At 42.3% G+C, this 19,548-nt stretch overlaps 1 long non-coding RNA gene across 1 annotated transcript; it reads left to right on the top strand.

Annotated features, from left to right (window-relative positions):
• The first annotated feature begins 3,957 nt into the window (after positions 1-3,957).
• LOC122407593 (uncharacterized) lies at positions 3,958-15,634 on the top strand. The gene is made up of 4 exons (XR_006260229.1): positions 3,958-4,281; positions 4,412-4,624; positions 13,711-13,785; positions 14,839-15,634. It is a non-coding gene; the product is annotated as an uncharacterized lncRNA (long non-coding RNA).
• Positions 15,635-19,548: the final 3,914 nt, after the last annotated feature.

The raw sequence follows: 19,548 nt of genomic DNA, 5'->3' as shown, positions 1-19,548 counted from the left end.
CAGTGAAAATGGACAATGGGCTGCAGTGGGTTGCGAGGGCAAATCGTACGAAGGCTCGTAGCTGTTGGTCTATGCATAGGTGTGTCCTGATTCTATAGTCCAAAGGTAGAGGGTGTGAGAAGCAAGGGCGAGTGGAGGAGGAGGGCATTGAAGTCCAGGAAGATCGAGGGGCACACGGGAGAATAGGGTTCACTTGGGACAAACGTGGGTAACGGAGGTTGGCTGGTGGGACCACTAATGTCGGCCACAAGCTCTAAGCACTATGAATCTGTGCGGCCCGCAGGTATCACAAAACCCTCTCTCGGCATTCTCTCCCTCTGTTGTTCGCCCTCATTCACTCCACCGATACCAGAAACATAGATACACTCTGTTGCAATAATGTAACAGTAACTGTGGCTAGCCTACAACCGGTAAGACACGTAGCACAAGGGTTATAGCGATGCTGAAGCTGGTAGTTGGGCTTGTAGGTTGTTGTAGGTGCTGTGACGGTGTAGATGCAGCCAAGCGGCTTCGCACACCGGATTAATTACAAAGCTCCGCAAAAGCCGCTAGCAAGGAGACCGCAGTAACCTCGTCGCGCACGACAATGCAGTGTCCACAGCTAATATTACTACACACCAGACTGGGCTTGTTACTCTGTAGGGCCGGTAGCACGTAATGCGCCTTGAATTATGTCCGGGGGCCAAATGCCTCTTTCTCCCTTGTGTTTCTGGCTATGCGCGTACTACAACCCCGTCAGTTCTTCGCCAACGCAACTGCATTTATACTATTGTTGGAGCGTGCTGGCTAAACTGGTAAATCCGAGTCATTCCACGCTCATTCCTGCAGCTATGCCATGTTCAGAATTCAGATGCATTTCTCGCTACTGCTTTTCTGTGAGGGACGATGAAAACTTGAAGATGCGTCTTATCGAGATCACGATGATTTCTGTGACAAAGAGGGGATCTTACACCAATGCAGAAGTCACGCTGTAGCTTTCGTAACGTCATCTTAGTTCTCCGCCATAACGGTAGAACAAGCAAATTCATTTAACCGCGCGAAACCCAAGTGAAAGAAGGAGGACTGACGTACTAATTGAGAAGGGCTGTCGTGCCGCATGCCAGCAATGAAGACGCGCTGTCTCGAGGCCGGTACAACGATTCTCCTTAATCCTCCTTGTCTCTCTTACTCGTTACGTTTCCCAGCAGAGAATACACCGGGGCTCAGTGCACGAGAGAAAGAGGGTCTGACAACGAGAGTCTGAGAAGTCGTCCAGACTTTCCACCGAAGGCGGCACGCAACCGCAGGCGAGAAGAGCTCCGTGGATACATACACGAACCAGTCTTTGTGGAGCAAAGAGAGGAAACCTGCTGGTGTTTCGTGTGCTCAGCCTCTCGGCTGTCGTATCTCATGGCCATCATCGTAACGAAGTGAGCCTAATGCTCCTCAGCGCCGCAGGGGTGTATTTTTAAACCACTCTTGCGAACATATAGTTTCATATTCTATTTTATAAGAGACATCACCAAGAGCACTCGAGATCCCTACCAAAGCGCACTCTTCTCGTCTTCCTCTTCTTTTTTCCGTCACCATCATTTCCTTCTTCATCTTTCTTCGACGTTGTCGTTGTTATTGCACGTCCCCAAACACATATCCTCTTACCCGCAACGCGCTCAGGCGTCGATATCCTTTGCTTATATTTCTAGGAGACAACAGGATCGGTATATCAAGCTTCCTCTGCCTTCTTTGCCCCTTTCTATTCTTTTCCTTCTGACCCAATCCTCGTGTGGCTGGTAGCTGGCTTCTGCTGCCATTTACAGCGTCTCATGCTCCTCACTTCCATGTGTCTCCCGATCCTGAGAGTGATACTTTTCCATCCCAAACGGGTAGTTCCCCATCCCTTCTGATGCTTCTTCGGCTCCTGCTTAGACACAATGTGTGAAAGTAATGCGAGCCACTAAAGTGCTTTTGGCCCACAAGCCTCGGTGGATGCAGCTTATCAATTTTTTCTCTTGTCAGATATAACCTTTGAAAAAGGCTGATACGGGCTTTGGGTGGCAGCAGCTTCCTCGAGCTTCGCTTTACCATCGCGTTTATGGGATATCCCGAATGCTCCAAGTTACTCCTCTTCGACTCCTGTTCTGCAGAGCTCCGTTGACGTCTCATGCAGCATTATGTTATTCCGAATTTTCAAAGTAATCGAAATAACTTTTGTACGAATAGCGCGTCAACATTTTTGAAATAATCGTATTTTTCCTCGGTTTTTAACACCGCATGAAAAATATAAGATTGCCCCTAAACTTAATTGAAAAAGGGATGATTGACGGGTGGTCGCGGTTCACTGAAAAAAAAAAACGATCAATTCACCAGTCGACGCGGATGGTGTGAGTTTCCCACGGGGTCATGGCACACGGCGTTTCAGGCTTCTACTTGGAAATGCGCAGGCTGTATATGCTAACTCCGTTGATGGCATGTTTGGTGGTGATGGCATCGGTGGTTCTTCCAGACTCCAGCGCTCGTAGAATTTGCGATGAAAAATTAAAGAATCTTGATCAAAGGATCTCGTTTTCTTCGTCGACGGCTGTCATCCTCAGGTATGCCGTCGTTACGAGGAGAGAGAAAGAGAACCGGATGGTATGGGACTCCTTCACGAATACGTATACTACGCGCACACATGGCCAAGTGTGCGCGATCTCATCGACTCCCACTGAACAGAGATTTTATCTTGTGTTCGTGTTCCGCAACTCTGCTCCTTCGGTCTCCGTGGAAAACGGCTTTCCTCTCGCTCAACACTTGGAGCGAGTGCTTTCCCGCTGCGACGTGACAGCTTAGTTAGCCATAACTTCAATTTCCTTTGCACGCCAATGAAAGAGACGACGGGGAGAGGAAGAGAAAGGGAGGCATGGGAGTTGCCAAGTTTCGAATAGAGATCTTCCCTTTCCCGGTGAAGATGAGCAGCTTCTGAGAACATCAACGCTACAGCGATAATAGAAAAATCAATTGAAACGCCTGAAAGACGACGACTGAATTAATCCGGCCGTCACTCACCCGGGAACATTATTCACGGTTTGCAATAAAATGGCTTCCAGTGCCTGACTCTTATCGGCTAACTCGATCAAAACAACACTGAATTTATTAACCCGAGCAACTCCACTTTTCTAATCTCACTCGAGTGATAAGTATTTCCAGTGCAAACGTTTGATCAGACGGACAATAAATTTGTACGCTCTGTCATTAGCCGACATTCACTACCAGTAAATTACACCCTCGTTGAAACTGGTTTATTTTTTTCGCACCATTCTCATTTTTCAATGATAAAAAGATATATTAATTCATGAAAGAAAAACAAGATTCAACCTCCTGCAGTGTTTGCCAAAGAGCAACATTCAACTCGTGACGTAATTTTTTATACACTTCAGCCATGCGACGTTCGTCGGCAAATCAATTTCTGGGCTCTCGTTTTTTCTGCTTTTCTCTTCCATATTTTCTGTGCTCAAGAGCTCTGTCGGCTCAATCTTTTCTGGCTGTCATCGAGAAAACGCGGCACGTCACTCTTGCCACTCGTCGTTCATTCGGTGTGCGAATCCGGGCGGGGTGTACAGAACCCTGGGGGCATTTGCGCAAGCGCCCTTTCGATGAATGTGTGCACGTTTACGTATGGGTGAGCGATGGAATTGAAAATTCTCGACACCGGTATAACAGAGCGTGAAGTAAACGAGGCAGAGCTATATGTTGGCCAGAACAGAACTCAAACATTTGTGTCTTCGAGCACCCGTAGCGCCATTTTGCGAAAGCCAAAGTTTGCCAATTCCTCTGAAGGGACTCGAAGTGAAAGGCGATGTTGTGCTTCTCCATTTAAACTAACAAACAGATATTTATAGATGTGTAAGTGTTCGATAGGCCTGCCAAAAAGTGAGGGGACGTTTGCACGTTCGCTCCAAGTCAAAGGGATAAAGAGGATCTGTGAAATTGCAGTTTGTATCTCCAAATATTGGTTCAAGCGAACGTCTTTCAACGATTTCGCCTTGTTATAACGGGCAAATCCAAGGAAAACCTCTGCCCAGATCTTATTCGGCAGTTTCACATAAAGGGCCATTGCGAAGGGATCGTAATACCCGGTCCATCGCCGTTCAACCGTACCGGAACGTTGCTCGAGGCTTCAGGCACTTTTCATCGTTGTTTCTTGACAAGCTAAATCGCCTTTGGTGAGCAGGCAAATTGGCTTCAAAATCTCCGAAAGCTTCCAAACATCAATAATAGTACTTTCACCAACGAGCTCCCATTTTTCTCGTCTGTTCAGTTGGGGTAAGAACATTTTTTATCGCGTCATTCTTCAGGATTAATAAAATGGAGTGACAAATTTCTTTTAAATTGTCAAAAGCGTTGAAGCTGCACGTTGTTGAAGGAAAAGTTGCTACACCTGTCGTTATCTTAGATACGGGGAATTGTGGCGACAAACAGCCAACGAGTACCTTTTACTTGGGCAATAGACCATGACCATGCCGCAAAGAAAATACGAGAAGCGTAACTCAAAATGTATCAGGACACAACGTGAAAATTTGAAGTTTCCAACTCGTCACTTCTCATTGGGATCGCGTTATGTCTATGGGTACATCAGGATGGAGGATCGACTTGCACATTCGACGAGGTAATACGTGTATCTGTGTGGGGTGATGCATACATAGGATGTTTAAAAGAGAGAGAGAGAAAGAGTGAGAAGGGATATCGAAAGGGAGAGGGATAGTTGTAGAAATGAAGAGGTAGCGTGCCACATACGTTTACGTTTTCCTTGTCAGAGGACGAGAGCAACCCCCTACAGCAGCCAGTTCCTCTCCCCAGAGAATCAATATGCAGTTATGTCTGATACGGGATATTATCGTGTCGTTGGGCCGTTCCCGATGTTCCGGTCGCTTCCAGCGATGGTTCGAGTCAGTCCAGATAAAGAGAGAGAAAGAGAGGGAGAGAAGGAGTAACTATAAAGAGAAGCAGAGTGAGAGAGAATTCGATGAGTTGTGCTGATGGCACCGCCATCATAAATGCGCGAAAGTCCATAAAGGATAGCGATAAATAGTCTAACCATCCTCCATGAATATGCACATATACAAATGTGTAAATATACAAAATGGAGGATGAGTAAAACGGATGCGAGAAGCGATGCGCGCTCATACGAAGCCACGAAACCATTCTGCGGTTCCGTCATCTCGCGACTCACGTAAACACATTTGTATTATCTATCGTTTATCACAATGTCCCGTTCCCTTTTACCCATATAATGCTTTTCAAAACGATCCGAAGCATCGGAATCATAATCTCGTCGTTTCAACGTATCACCATTATTTCACAGTTTCACCCTGTTTTTTGCACTTTCACCCTTTTTCATATTCTATTACGAAAGGGCTGCGGACATTTTTTTGTTTCACGTAAAATACGTGAGCGGGAGATGGGGTATGAAAAAGCAATTATAATTTTACAATGGGGGGGTACGTAGTCGAGTGCACTTTAGGGAGCACGTAATATGCTCATGATATATATCTATATCTATTTACATGTATATATCCTCGTATATCGAATGTTTTGAGTAGCCTCGGGCGTGAATGTTAAATTATGAATATGGGAAATGTCGACAGTGCCGAGGGCGACGTCTCCTCTCTCTCTTTCTCTTTTTTTCCAATCTATACATATTTATATTTTGCAAAAGCTCTATGCGGGTCATTAAAATGTATGCGCGTGCCAAGGGCACGAGTGAGACTCTTCTCAATCCCTTTCCCTCTCTCCTCCCTCTCGTTTTCTGTATACACCCCACCATTGCCCATTTGTGTATAATTAAAATGCAAATTAAAAAGCATTTCCAGACGAATCCAATTATTTATGCACGAAACGTTTTATTTCATTGTTGGCCACACTGCTCAAACGCTCGCAGAGTTCTCGTCCTTTTTTACTTTACGTGCGTGTGCTCTGGTGCAGTATGACTGCTGCACTTTGTAGGCGAGAGTTTGTAGCCTCTGGTTACATATCCGGGATGCCCGGTCGAGACGTCTCGCGACGCAGAGAGATGCCATTCTCAAAAGGCATTCTTTTTAGCTCTTGATCCCTTATACACAAGGGTAACGTCGCTGTGACCAACCGCTCTCGTTCGTGTCATCGCAGAGTCCTCTTTTTATTTCTTTTTTATCCCCATTTCATTTTTATCTCACACACATATAGACATATATGTAATCTATGGTCTCATGTATATACGTGTATGCGTCTGCAGGATCGTAACTCACGTCGGTGCTCGCAATTTCAACGCGTTTTGCATAAGCCCAAACGAGAAATACACCGGAAAGAAAACTCGCGTCTCGACGAGATATATTTGCTGTTCTTTTTGGTTATTCTCCAATTTGCATGCGCACTCACTCAAATATTCTCTGACGTCATCCACAGTACTTGACCAGAGGGTTGAAAACTAAAAATAAAGAATCCATTTCAATGTTGCTACACTTTTATTGAGTAATCCCGCCTATCAAAATGCCTAACTTGCTGTCAAAGGGTCGCGTCCGATGTCGGATTTTTCTTCCAGTTGTTTTCGCCGCATCATTACAATATATCCTGGATCATTTTCCGAAAAAACTCCGTTCGATTCTGGTATCAAGATTTCGTGCTTGTACGGATATTCGGTTTTTGACGCTTTCATTGTTTTTCTCACTCTGACCCTCCCGGCCTGCGAAAAAAAGAGGTTCCATCGCACTGCTTGGTTATGTTATCCCACTTTTCGTGACCTGTATCAACGCTCCAACAGCCTCCACGTACAAGGGCACATATGACTTAATATATCGAATAGTAGTTTGACACAGGTCTGCAGGATGACGCTGAAGTTTCCAACGTTGGAGTCCAACGAAATGATCGAAAAAAACTCTCCAATAATTCCGGTAATTCTCCTATTTTGTTCCCTGCCAAATTTGCGATTCGTAGTTTTTCAAGCTGCACCAACGATTCGTGAAATAAAAAATTGGTGAATTACAAACGTTTTTTTCGTTCATTTCGTTGGACTCCAACGTTGGAAACTTCAGCGTCATGTCTTAAGGGAGATTCGGCGATAATATAAAAATCGATTCAAAGACCAATCCTGTATAGGAAAAGATGAGATTAAATGGAGCACTGGGCCAAAGAGAAACTTCTTCAGAATCACTAACCATTTTCGTCCATTCGACTCATTTATTTGGCGATAAAAACGCAAACTATTTTTTAAAAACTCCATTTTTATGCCCCGTTTGATTCTGCTTCAGTGCCTTTCTTTAACCATAAACATACCTATGGGATATCACGAGTGCACGTTTCCCTTTTCCTCTCTCGTACTCGATTCGCCCGGTGTACACATGACGGAAACACAAAACACGAGACTCCGGGCTTCGCGACAAAGCGATCGGGCACCTCTTCTGCCGCAAACAAACAGTCGAGCAAAATATATATCGAGACACAGGGAGAGATATGCACGAGAACGAGGTGAAAATGTAATTAGTACGTGATCACTTGCAGCTGTATCATCACAAGCGCTGGATTTCTCTTTCACGACTATGCGCTGATGGAAAAGAGAGAGGAAGAGCGAGACAAAGTTGAGCTCGAGGCACATATCCTCGAAAGCTTCGATTTTTTCATCAATACGAACGTACCTATACGACTGATCAATTTGTGACGTGAAATATACGCCGAATTATTGTTTTGCAAGCAGCAGAGAGATGAGATAAAGAGAGTGGAAGGGAAGCAAAAATATTCCTGTAAATTGATATACAATTGGATGGGACTGGAGAGAAGCGAGAATCATCACATATTTATTGATCTTTTCATGGAAACTCGATCAGAGGAAACTTTGAGGACATTGATACTGTTTCATAGAGTCAAAAAGTTGCCTGAGATCCATTTGGATTGGTAGCTAATTAAAATTTTCTATGAAGCAGATTTTATTGAGCTATGCTTTTTTTTTGTGAATAACGTTCGATTGCGACGAACCTGAAAACGACTAAATGTCGATGTCTTTTCGAAGGAATATGATTTCAATTACAACTCTTGAATTATATAGATTCTCTCAGAAAATAACGTCACCACATTGCGTCTCGGTTCGATATAACAGCAAACATCAACACATACTCTCATGTGTTGAATCATTAATAAACGAAGTTCGTCAGGACTGTCACATCCGCGCGCACACATCGGTACAAATGGCGGCTCTCGACATTATGTACACTTTGGACCGTTAACGGGAAAGTTTATCGCAGAATTTTGGCTTCCTGAACGCGTATCGCGTATGTAACGCGTACGTTAATTAATTCCGTCGAATTTACTCGCTAAACGAAACTAGTGTGACACGAAATGCCATTGACAAACACGCCATGTACAACTAACGGTGTACACGGATGTTCGAACTTGTCGTTGAAATTCGACATGAATTTCATCAGCTGAAAAATTAGTCCATCGGACCTTCCGACTGGATTCAGGACTCCACCGGTTTTTGAGCAGTGCGAATCATCAGGGACCGAATTCCGCTCTATATTTTGAGAGCGGGCTCTACGAATCGACGTGCTGAATCTTGTGATCATTTTAATACCGAATCTCTTAACGAAATAATGAATGTGTGAAAGTTGAAGAGTTGTTCGACATTTCACAATTGCTCGTGCACTATTTAGGATCATGGGAATTTAAGCTCCTTTATTTTCTTTTGGTTTGTTTGGTTTTCGGGATTTTTGCAGCTATTGATGATTGGTGCAGACGTTCATAATTCCCAGTGGAAAGTGGCATTGCATTTTTCCAATAAAGGACCATCAAAAGGTCAGCCTTTGACTGAAGAAAAATATCCTCTAACGTAATTAAAGAGGAGAGCGCTGGTTTATTGAATGTTGCATCAACTAAAAGCCCCTTTCGCGGTGGCCAAATGATTTTTTTATCATATTACATTGACCCTGCAGAAAAAAAAAATAAAAACAGAAGCGTATTAAAAGCCCGTGGAAACATCGAAGAACGTGGGGAAAAAATGTTGCTCCTCGATTTTTCAGGTAGTGCCGCTCGTTCGGAAAAAACTTCATTACTCTCCCTTTGCGAGACTTTTACGAACGTACATTGCCGAAAATGCATATACAGAGTGACTCGAATATTCGGCAACGCGATGACGAACAGAGTATCTCTAAATAAATGTGCAGCTCAAGAGGTTTTCTCGGTTTTTTAAAAATTTCATTGTAAACGCTTGGTTCTGAAAAGTTTTTCTTCACTCACCGCTCCCTTGTGCACAGATTGAGTAATTTTATAAAACTTCACTTTGTTTTGACATCGAATAGACTGAGAGTAATTCCGGTGCAGCCAAAAAGGGCTTTCATCCATCAAATTCGGAATGAGATATTGGAAAAATGCTCCCCAGATATTTGTAACTTCATGAACAAACCATTTTCTCATGGAGCAACGTTTCAATTTCAATTTTGATTGATCGGATTAGCCATCCCGCTATCCAGAATTCGATGACCCGACGAACTTTGTTTTTCGAGGGCACGAGGGTGGAGATAATTGGTGAGCGAAACAATTATTAGCTCGGCTCCTGTATATACTTACCCCGTTCAGGGGCTACATGATAAAATTATATTTAATGTCGTGGCTCTAATAAATTAACGCTGACAGGGTCCTGGGGTCGGATGAACAATTGCAGGACGTCAGAGACCGGGAAAGAGACGGAAAGAGTGAGAAGAGGTCGAGAGAGAGGAAGAGCGTAAAACGTGTGGCGCTGATGGATAGTTAATGAGGCGCGATGAGGGCCACCCTCAGTTCCTCCGGTACACCCCCGTTAACTTGCTCTCTCTCTCTCGCTCGCTCGGCCATATCTCACCGCAGGACTCCATTAGTGGCCGCCTAATTGGCCTCGCGGATAATTAAGTGGCCCACCATCTACTCCGCATATACGTGTTGGCTCCATTTTATGCACAGGCTATGCGGATATTTGTACACAGAATAGTGTGAGCAGCGAGAACAACGCGCACGCGTGATTCATATTCATTTCATAGTTGTGTGCACTCGCATTCAGGAATAACGAACCTGAAAGAGAACGGACGGAAAAGGTGTACTCGGACGCTGTCAGAGGAGATTTTGGCCTACGAATATTTACGTTGGACGAATAGTAAAGGAAACTAAAAAATACTAGAAGGAGATGAATGGGGTTATAGAAAAGGATGAAGACTCGAGTGAATATTTCATGGATTTTCGCTAATGTTTTTCTTCCGTTGTTAAACCTTGAGAGAACGACAAATGGGAATAATATTCGTACCTGCTCGAACGAGTTTTCAGACACGATACAAAATAAATGGGAAAAGGTATTAAAAGTTATAATTACGCGGACGCAGGTGTATCGAAGTATACGATCAGCGAACGCGGCCACTCTCTCGTGTGATTTTCATGAATCTTCCAACGAGTCCAACCCACCTGTTAATTATCGTCATTACGTGTGTTTCAAATGAAATCGTTCCATCGAATTATTCGCGGTTTCACCGGACGTCGTTTCATGTTAATCGTTTAATAACTTTTATAATTTATTTTGAAACTCGGTGAAAGTCGAGCAACATAGTTGTCCAGCCGATGTACTTTTCTTCCCTTTTTCATTATTTTCATATTTTATGGAAAATAAATATCTATTATTACATTTTTAAACGGCGATGTAATAAAAATTCCAAATTTTCCGAAATATTTTCACTATAAAAATGATTATTTCGTCTTTAATATGCAAAAATATGTTTCAAAACAAGGTACGAAGCGAAGGAGAAAGGAAATACCGATACTTTTATCTCCTTTAAAAAAGGTAAAAAATTACCATAACTCCCGCGTTGGCAACAATTTCTTTTCCCGACCGATAAACTTGCCAGAGCACACAAGAGAGAATGAGAGCTTCGCACACTCTCGAAAATGAGTGTGTGCCGTTAACTCGGGGCCGCGAAAATGCCCGCTGTTATCGTAGCATATAAAAATATCGAGGGAGAATATAACGAAGTTTTGTGGATAAAGAGAAAGGGGTTGGAGAAAAAGGATCCCCATTAAAGTGGTTCTATCGGCGACCGTCCTTCGGGTTGGTGAAAAAATCAGCTGATTCTGCGAGGGTGAGGGTGAACTTTTTTGTGCGATATTGTAGGAGGTTTAAACACGGATATTAATTTTTTGGCGCTGTATAAAATGAGCGTCCGTTTCGTTGGATTATTATTATTCATTGGATACTTTGTTCGTTGATTTTTTTTTCAAATTTATTCTGTAATCGCATTCATTCATCTGGCAATAAGAATAATACACGCGGACCCTGGTGATGCCTCGACCTCTCATCTCGCGAGCATGTGTGTACGATTTATTTTTAAGGTCCGTGTCGCAAGGGACGGCTGCCCCGGAGCCTTCGCTCGAATTCTCATTCGAGCGATCCGCGGATGTTCGAACCGAGGCTCATCAATAATAAATGTACCGAAAATCAGTCCTCTCCGGCCGTTCGTCCCTCGTCACGTACGCTCGCGCGAGCGGAGAGTTATTAAGGGTGGAATGATTAATGAGCTGCTTCCTCGGCGATCAGATAGAACGACACTTAGCATTTCGGAATCAGTTAGTGACGCGAGAGTACTTGAGATCGGATCGGCTTAAGACAGCTCCGAAGCGTGGCTTACAAAATGACGTTGAGCTTCAAGTTTCACCTCTTTAAATAGCGAGGGTTGAGCCCTTATCTTAATTATTTATGTGGATTATACTATACACGCGTGTGTATGCGTCCGTGTGTATATTAATTTCTTCTGACAAGCTGCTCTTGATTTCAGCAAGAGCCACAGTTTTATTTTTTCCCCTCTGACGTACTTCGCCATTTTGTTCATACCTTCGTTTGATATTTTCTACTTTTCTCTTTCTCCATCTTCACGCATCGTTCCGCATCGTATTCACTGATACGTGTCACTGCGAAGTACTGCCGGGTTTGTACAATCATGATTTATGATCGTCGGCTTCGTCTCAAACGAAGTACATCAATTTACGCGTGTGCCTCGTGTGTCACGTTCCCAACGACCCACCCTGTTTTCCCGTTATGCTTTTTTTATATACTTTTCCTTCTCTTCCGCTGCGGATACCAAAAAAACGCATCCTTCAATTACCTTACATATCAGCAGCATCGAAGTCATCATCGATTTTCCTTTCCCCTTTCGCTCCCAATTGGGATATTCAACTCCCTGAGAGTCCACTATCTCGAGCTTCTACGATGAACGTTCAGTTTCAAAGCTAATTCATGGACATGGTGAAAAATCATTTTATCCCTTCTACGATCTACATAATATCGATGAGAAATAATAGAAGTGAATTTAGACTTAACAGTTAGTTGGGTTTAAACTGATTCTTCTCATGATTCTCACCTTCTCGACGTAACTATCAATGTCTCCGCTGTGTATATCAGGATGACGAAGATCTTTGGGAGCGTTATACACGAAGAAAGCCGAACGTGAGTTAATTAATCAAGCTGGTGGAACATCATTTATCTGGTGTATATATGAATATGTGTATACAACGACGAGGAAAGCTCGAGGGATAACCAATGAGACTTCATACTCAGAGCCCTGAAGCAACCGAACGGCACATCCAATCTAACGCAATCTCATTACTCACCAGCCAGCTTGTCTCGTTCTTCTTCTCTCTTACTCTTCATTCTCTCTTATTTCTCTCTCCTGCCGTCTTATCTACCTGTCTGCCTCGCTATTAATAACGTGCTTGACGAATGAAGCTCCGTATCGTTCTACCGATATACCGTTATTTATGGACACCAGTTTGCATGTGATTGTCGATAATCACGAGGATTTTATTGCTCAATCCAAATAGGATTTTCAATATCAAGAAATCATATCGTTTTAAACGAATTGAGATTGCAAGAATATCGTTTTAATCAATAATCGTTCATTTGTTTTTTGTGTTAAGGTAGTTCGTGCATGAAACGATTTTCTTAAGGAAGTCTTGAAATTTACGTAGAGTTTAAATGGGGTGTCGACTGACACGCGTATCAAATTTTAAAGAGTTCGTCTTGTTGGTTACTTAGATAAATGTGTTTAAGTATGAAGAAAAACACACAGGAATATAGGGACTGTACGTGAAAAATCTTTTATCTTTCCATATAACGAATGAACGCTTCTTGCGATTATTATGAAAAAGTACACAATAACAATGAAGCAATGAAGATCTGGGAAAAAATTCGAGACGATTGTCTTACTGGTAATAAAGATATATTACGTTAAAGATTGAACGAAATTGGTAAAATCAACACTCGTAGCCTCAGATTTGCTTATTTCGGCATTTTTTTTCTTCTTGGCTCGGCCCATTCCTGTCACAGCCTTCTGTCTTTTTATTTAAACTTTTTCCTTGATCCATTTCCCTTTGAGCTCTCTAAAGCGATTTTTACATAAAAAACTATTGTATTTTAGTCAGGAACGAATAAAATGTTGGGTTCTGTTAGTGATGGATTCCTGTTCAAATTGTAATTTCATTCGCCAAAAAAATAAGTTCAACAAATTTATTTACTAAGGACATGATCTACTTTAAATCTGCCAGTAGCGGAAAAAGTAACATCAATAAAAAAAAACATGATTAAAAAAATGATCAGTCTCGATAGCAGCGACAATTTTTCTACGTGATTTTGGATTGGAGTAATAACTCAGTGGACTTCACGGGTGATGAGCTCTGTTACAATTTGTAAGCGCATTGATCGAGATTAAAATTTCGCAGGATGGGGTATCAATTTATTTTGATTGAAGATGCCAGTCAGCAAGAGCGACGGTAGAAGTCGTATTTTTCTCCGAGGTAAGTTTCGTTTTCTTTTTCTCAACCTTTTTATTGTTGAAGATTTCAGTGATTGGCAGTCTCGAAAAAGAATGCAGTCTCGTGGAGTTACATGCCGATGACTAAAATTTATTCGCTGTCCGATTTGGCCAATCATTCGACTTTTCTATCCACTATAAAATATATGTATAAAGATTTAGCTTCTTCGCAAGTGTCGGTGTTGGTAGTCGGCCAACACGCTCTGACAAAAGAAATGAAAAGATGGCTCCGGTGTACGGGAAGAGGGTCGGGGACGTCGTTTGTTCCAGTATAGAGTAACCCCTAACATCGCGATCTTCCTAGGAGAAAAGAGAGTCGTACAGAGAAGTAAAGGTGAAAGAGACTCGGAGCCAGGGATATTGCTGACCGTTTGTCTTTTGGCGTGTGCACACCGGAGCCTCGACAAGTCGAGTCGAATGGTCGCGCAATATCGGCCAGCACTCTTTTTCATCCCCTTTTTCTCCTCTTCTATCCTGCATTCTCTCTCTCCTTCCCTCCCTCTGTCAACCCCTTCCTCGTACCTTCACTTTTTCAAAGCTACCCTTCTCATTCTAACTTGCACGAGCTTTGCGCTACTTTAACATTCTCACGTAGATAAAACGACGTGAACGAACACGAAGACTCTTTCTTTTGCATCTGTATAAAGAGTGTCCGAAAATCCGAGGACTTAATTAAAAAGGCTTGTAGATTTTGAGATCCCGAAGGGAAAAAATAATGATTCTCAGTTATCGAGCCATCGATCAAGCAACGCCAACCAATCCGGAGAACCCGTGCGTCTCCGCAAGCTGTGGTGGGGGGCGCGCCACGCCCCTCGCATCAGACACCACCACAATTCTCGTTTTATCAACGAATTGATATCTCAGCAACGACGCAACGTGGAGAAAAATGGTTCAAGACATTTTTCTTTGAGACTCGGTGATCTACCCAGATCCGATGAAAAATCGTTCCACTTTTCAGGACATCCCTTACGTGCTAAGATATATAGTTGACATCAGGATACTTCGACGTAGGTTCTGATTACATTGGGGGTTTCAGGACGACCGGGTGGACATACTTCACGAGAGAAGACCAATTTTATTTCGCGACCTCTCGACGAGAAAGGAGGAAAAGAAAGAGATATTGGGGACGATCGAACCTCAACGCGGTTCGTGCAACGTGGAGGAAGCTGAGGGTGCGAGCGTGGACACACCGGGTTAAGCACTTTCGGACTGTATAGTATAGGACGACGATATAGAGGGTGGTCGAATGATGGCTTGGGTCATTCGTGCTGTGGTCGACATGTGTTTTCTCCTAATATATATCATACGTGAACAGAGCATCACCGAACGGGCGGAAGAGGAGGAGTGAGATTGATGACAGAGATCACAATGGTTATTGGAAACGGGGATAGCGACGAAATTGTTCGACGATTTTGGCTGTTTCGGTGACACCAACCAAACGACTTTACGTGAAATTAATTCAATTGACTTTCCATCCATTATTCCGACAACCATGACATTTCACGAGTCTGTCCTCTTGTCATTAATAGCAACGAATATTATAATTTCGCAGTTAGTAATAATTTATTAATCGATTTACGTTCCATTACCAATATATCTTTTTTCAAGAATTTTCAAAATATTTAGGCACCGGTTACAAACAGCATAGTGATTTTTGAACTTGGCTATTTTTTGTCCCTTGAATACTTAACAATTTTAAGTGGATTGCAAAAAGTGGTGCACGTGAGAACTGCATTTCGTTTTGTTTTCGAGCTTTATTCGTCATGTCAGACTCACAAATTTTGACTGTCAGCATAATAAATTCTATGATAAATACACAAATATACACCGAATACGTGTGGCATTTTACCTTACACATAGTTTTTTTTTAAGGTTGCTCGAGCATACTTAACAATATAAACATTTGAAGTGACTGAAAAGATTTTTTACTGTGCTTATAGAGAGACTCTTAAGTCTTTTGAATAAAAGGTATGGGTATTGGTCTTTTTACTATATGGTAGATAGAACAATTTTTGTTACTGCGCTTCGCATTAATGCTGCAATCCAGTACGTGTATCCTATTCCCGAGAAACTTAGTACTTTCTTCTAGAATCTTCGGCCTCGTTTTCTCCATATGGAGCAACTGAACGATGGATTGATTGTTCAAAAAAATGAAAATTCTAGCAAAAACAATTTCGTTTGTGTTGTCAATAGATTATCGATCGAAAAGTATGAAATCCCGACGCAAGCAACTTTATTGCAAAGAGCAGGAAACGATTCCAACTGGATTTTTTTCACTTGTTAAATCATCTCACATCTCGTCCCGTATCATAATGTCATGCAATATTCAACTCGTAACTTGTAACTATTATCCTAACAAAGCAAGGATATTTTCGAAACGTTCATACGCATGTGAATTATCAACGAGAGATGTGGTAATTACTATCGTGATCGTGGTACGCACTCAGCTTCCATGTTTTATTGGTCCAGCAAGAATATAAATCAAAACTCGTATTAATATTTATAATCTTCGTGTCATATACAAGTGCCGATTATTCACATTTACATATTGTTCGCATCACCGTTCATGATGCAAATTTCTTCTTACAGGCTGTTTCAAAATTATTTAAAAATCTAAAATCGTTAAGGAGTATTCATGCGCCTCGAGTGTTGAGATTCTTTGATACATTTATTCGCATACGAAACAGCGATTCCTTGCCGAAGCAACAACGAAGTGAGAATTAATGTGACAGAACGATTCGGCGACTTCGTTTCCGTAAAAGTGAGAAAAAAAAGTATTTGACTTACTGTTAGTCGAAAATGAAGGTGCTGTTGGAGACTTGTTTTTAAAAAAGCCATCAAAAGAGACAGGAAGTTAGAGCTCATCGGATGAGCCCTTAGAAAATTCTTTGAGACGTATAATACGTTTAAAGTTTTTAATATCTTTTACAACCGGTAATAACGGTTTATTTAATACGCCACGGGAAAGTCTCTTTGGCACGTTTTTCCCCGGCGATTATACCGAGCGGCGTTTCTCTCTGCTCCACAGAGAGCTTTACGTAAAAAGCCAACAGCTTTTATGTTTTTTTCCTCCCACTCGTGCTTCCTTCGTTTTTTCTTTCTTATTTTTCTCGTTCTTACTTCAACCGAAAGTTAAAGTGAATTGTTTGCCGCGCTCACAAAGCCCATTACAGGGGCTTTAGATTCAAGCTCCAGAAAGGTATAACATTGCTTAGAGTAAAAGAATAGGGAGCAAAAAAGAGATCTTTGCGCGTGTACTATGATGCTGATCATTACTACAGAACGTTGCCCAACTCGTGGTAAAAGGATCTTCACAATTCGTGTTGTTTGCCACCAACTTTTATTGAAAGGAACTGTCCCCTGCTTTTCCAGAATTTGATTATAAAAATATTTCTGACAATAGTAAAATGAAGTGGATTTACAGTTCAAATTTGTTAGTCGTAGAACGAAACCGTCTGTACTGTTCGTTTCAGCTTTTTGGATTAGTCAAGTCGTTTCCGGAATAAAAAATTTTTGAAAATTTTGTCAGAAGAGCTCTTTTGTTATAAAATTTCACGTACGAACATTTTGCCCAGTTAACAGACACAGTTTCCTTTACGTTGCAGATTTTTATAGATGTATTGACTACTATTCAGTTTCCTGTGTCTTTCTACAGTTTTTAGCTCTCTTTCCTTCTCTTTTGTACAATGTCCCAGTCATTTTGTTGCTCTGCTCTCTGGCAAACTCGTATCACGATTTGCATATTTACGAGTACGATCTTTTCCATCTACTCCCCCGCACAAGATGGCCGTCGTTTCATTCGTTTCGTTCGTATACAATGAACACACTCGTCGCCGGGTCCTTTTTTCGTTATTCGTCTACGGAGACCGATCGACGTGAAGTACTGCAACGACTAGACCGTACAGCAAGGCGTGTGTTCTCCTTCTCCTTCTCCTTTGTGTGATCCGCAGGATCTCTCTCCAACGACTTCCCCTGAACAATGATCATAGTCCGGTGAGAGATCTCGTAACGCCAGAACGTTTCTCTTTCCATTTCGCATGCGGAATAATCGTCCAGGAGAGTCTCAATTGCCCGCAGGGAATTTCCCTCTCAATCATAGATCGTTGCGATCCTCATCTCCCCACGTAATCGGCTCATATCCCTGTTATCGAACTTCCCTTTTTTCGATCTCGTGTCACAAGACTTTTCCACTCCCGTATTTGTCGACAGTTCTCGAATCGCGAGGTCGCACGTTTCAGAATAATTCATCTCGTTCAGAAATTGTCTGCAATTTTATCGCCTATTCCGCGTTCTCTGAAATCAATAATCGACGTGGGCAATGATTTTTCTCTTCACGCATTTGTCAGAGGGATCACTCGAAACTATATTTAAGAGATTAAGCAGGCCAAAAAGAGCTGAGCTCCAACTCGATGCTTTTACAACAAGTTAATAACAAGTTTATTTAAGAGGTTATACAAATCCGAGGATTTACTTCTTTGAGACCGATCGTTACAAATTCTCGTCAAAGACTGGCGATTTTCGGTTACACCATAATTTTATAGATTCGGGGGTTTCCCTCCTCTCATGCCAAAATATAGCCTCAATTTCCTTCTGGTTCGATGTTGCCATCGAGGCTCGATGCGCTCCTTCGGGAGCGTCGATATTTCGTCATCGATGCATTTACGCTGAGAGCGCTTAATTTATATACTCTTTATTTTATGAGTGCGATATACGGACACGACCAACTAACTGGGCTGATAGATCAGATCATTTTAAAAAGAAAATTGTGAAAGAAATTTTTCACCGATCGGTGGTTGAAAAGATACGAAATAATTACTGGTAGCCAGCAGTCTGGCGTGCTCGGTGAAGAGAGATCGAGGAGTGGGGGGAAGCACGCTCCGCCCAACCCGGGGCAGGGGATTGGCTGTCAACTGAATCCTGAATATCTCATCAACGGTGCATCAAAGAGAAAAAAAAGTTTAAGGAGTTATCGATTGAAAATTGAGTAATTGGAATGAATCTCACAGATGAGTATCTCATTGGAAGGAATGCGTCTCGTTAAGATAAACCGATTTGATTAAATAAAAGGAATTCAAGGCGTCGTCGAGTTTAAAATTCCGGTTAAAATTGCACGACATGTCGGAGCAATGAAATAAAAAAGTGAGAGACGAGGAAGACAACGGTCGCAGTAGCCACCACGTCGTCGTCGTGTGTCACTTAGATACTCTTCTCCCGGTAGTGTCGCAGGTTTCGCATCGTGCCTGAGCTCGTACCAGACCAAATGAAATCATAATTCTCTCTTAGGGAGGTATAGCAGCGTTATTTAGCCGGCACGCACGTAATTACGCGCTCCACACGTTTGGTCTCGTGTAGCACACCGGAATGAAAAACCCGAAGCAATTTACGAGCCTCGCTTTGTGTGTGTATATGTATAGTATCCGTAAATACAGTGCTCTCTGCGGAGAGACTCGAGAACGCAGAAGCCGTGCGTTGCACTTTTGTTATTTATGCCAGCGAGAATCCTGTTTCAGTTTTATAGGCGTATTATGTACTTGCGCCCCAAAATAAAAAGGAAAAATCATCTTTTTGAATAACATAATTGCACGTTACGTGATAAAATGCTGTTCAACCGCGAGATACGCAATGAAAAAAACGAAACAAAAACAATATTTCGAGCACCGAGTCGAAAATTGAATAAAAACTCACGCGTCAACTTCAATTTCGAATAATTTCATAACGCGAAACTAATCCATTAAGATTCCTGTGG

The sequence above is a fragment of the Venturia canescens genome, chromosome 3 (genome assembly GCF_019457755.1).
Source record: "Venturia canescens isolate UGA chromosome 3, ASM1945775v1, whole genome shotgun sequence".
NCBI lineage: Eukaryota > Metazoa > Arthropoda > Insecta > Hymenoptera > Ichneumonidae > Venturia > Venturia canescens.
The sequence above is the reverse complement of the archived record's forward strand: the minus strand, read 5'-3'. Positions and strand labels throughout refer to the sequence as shown.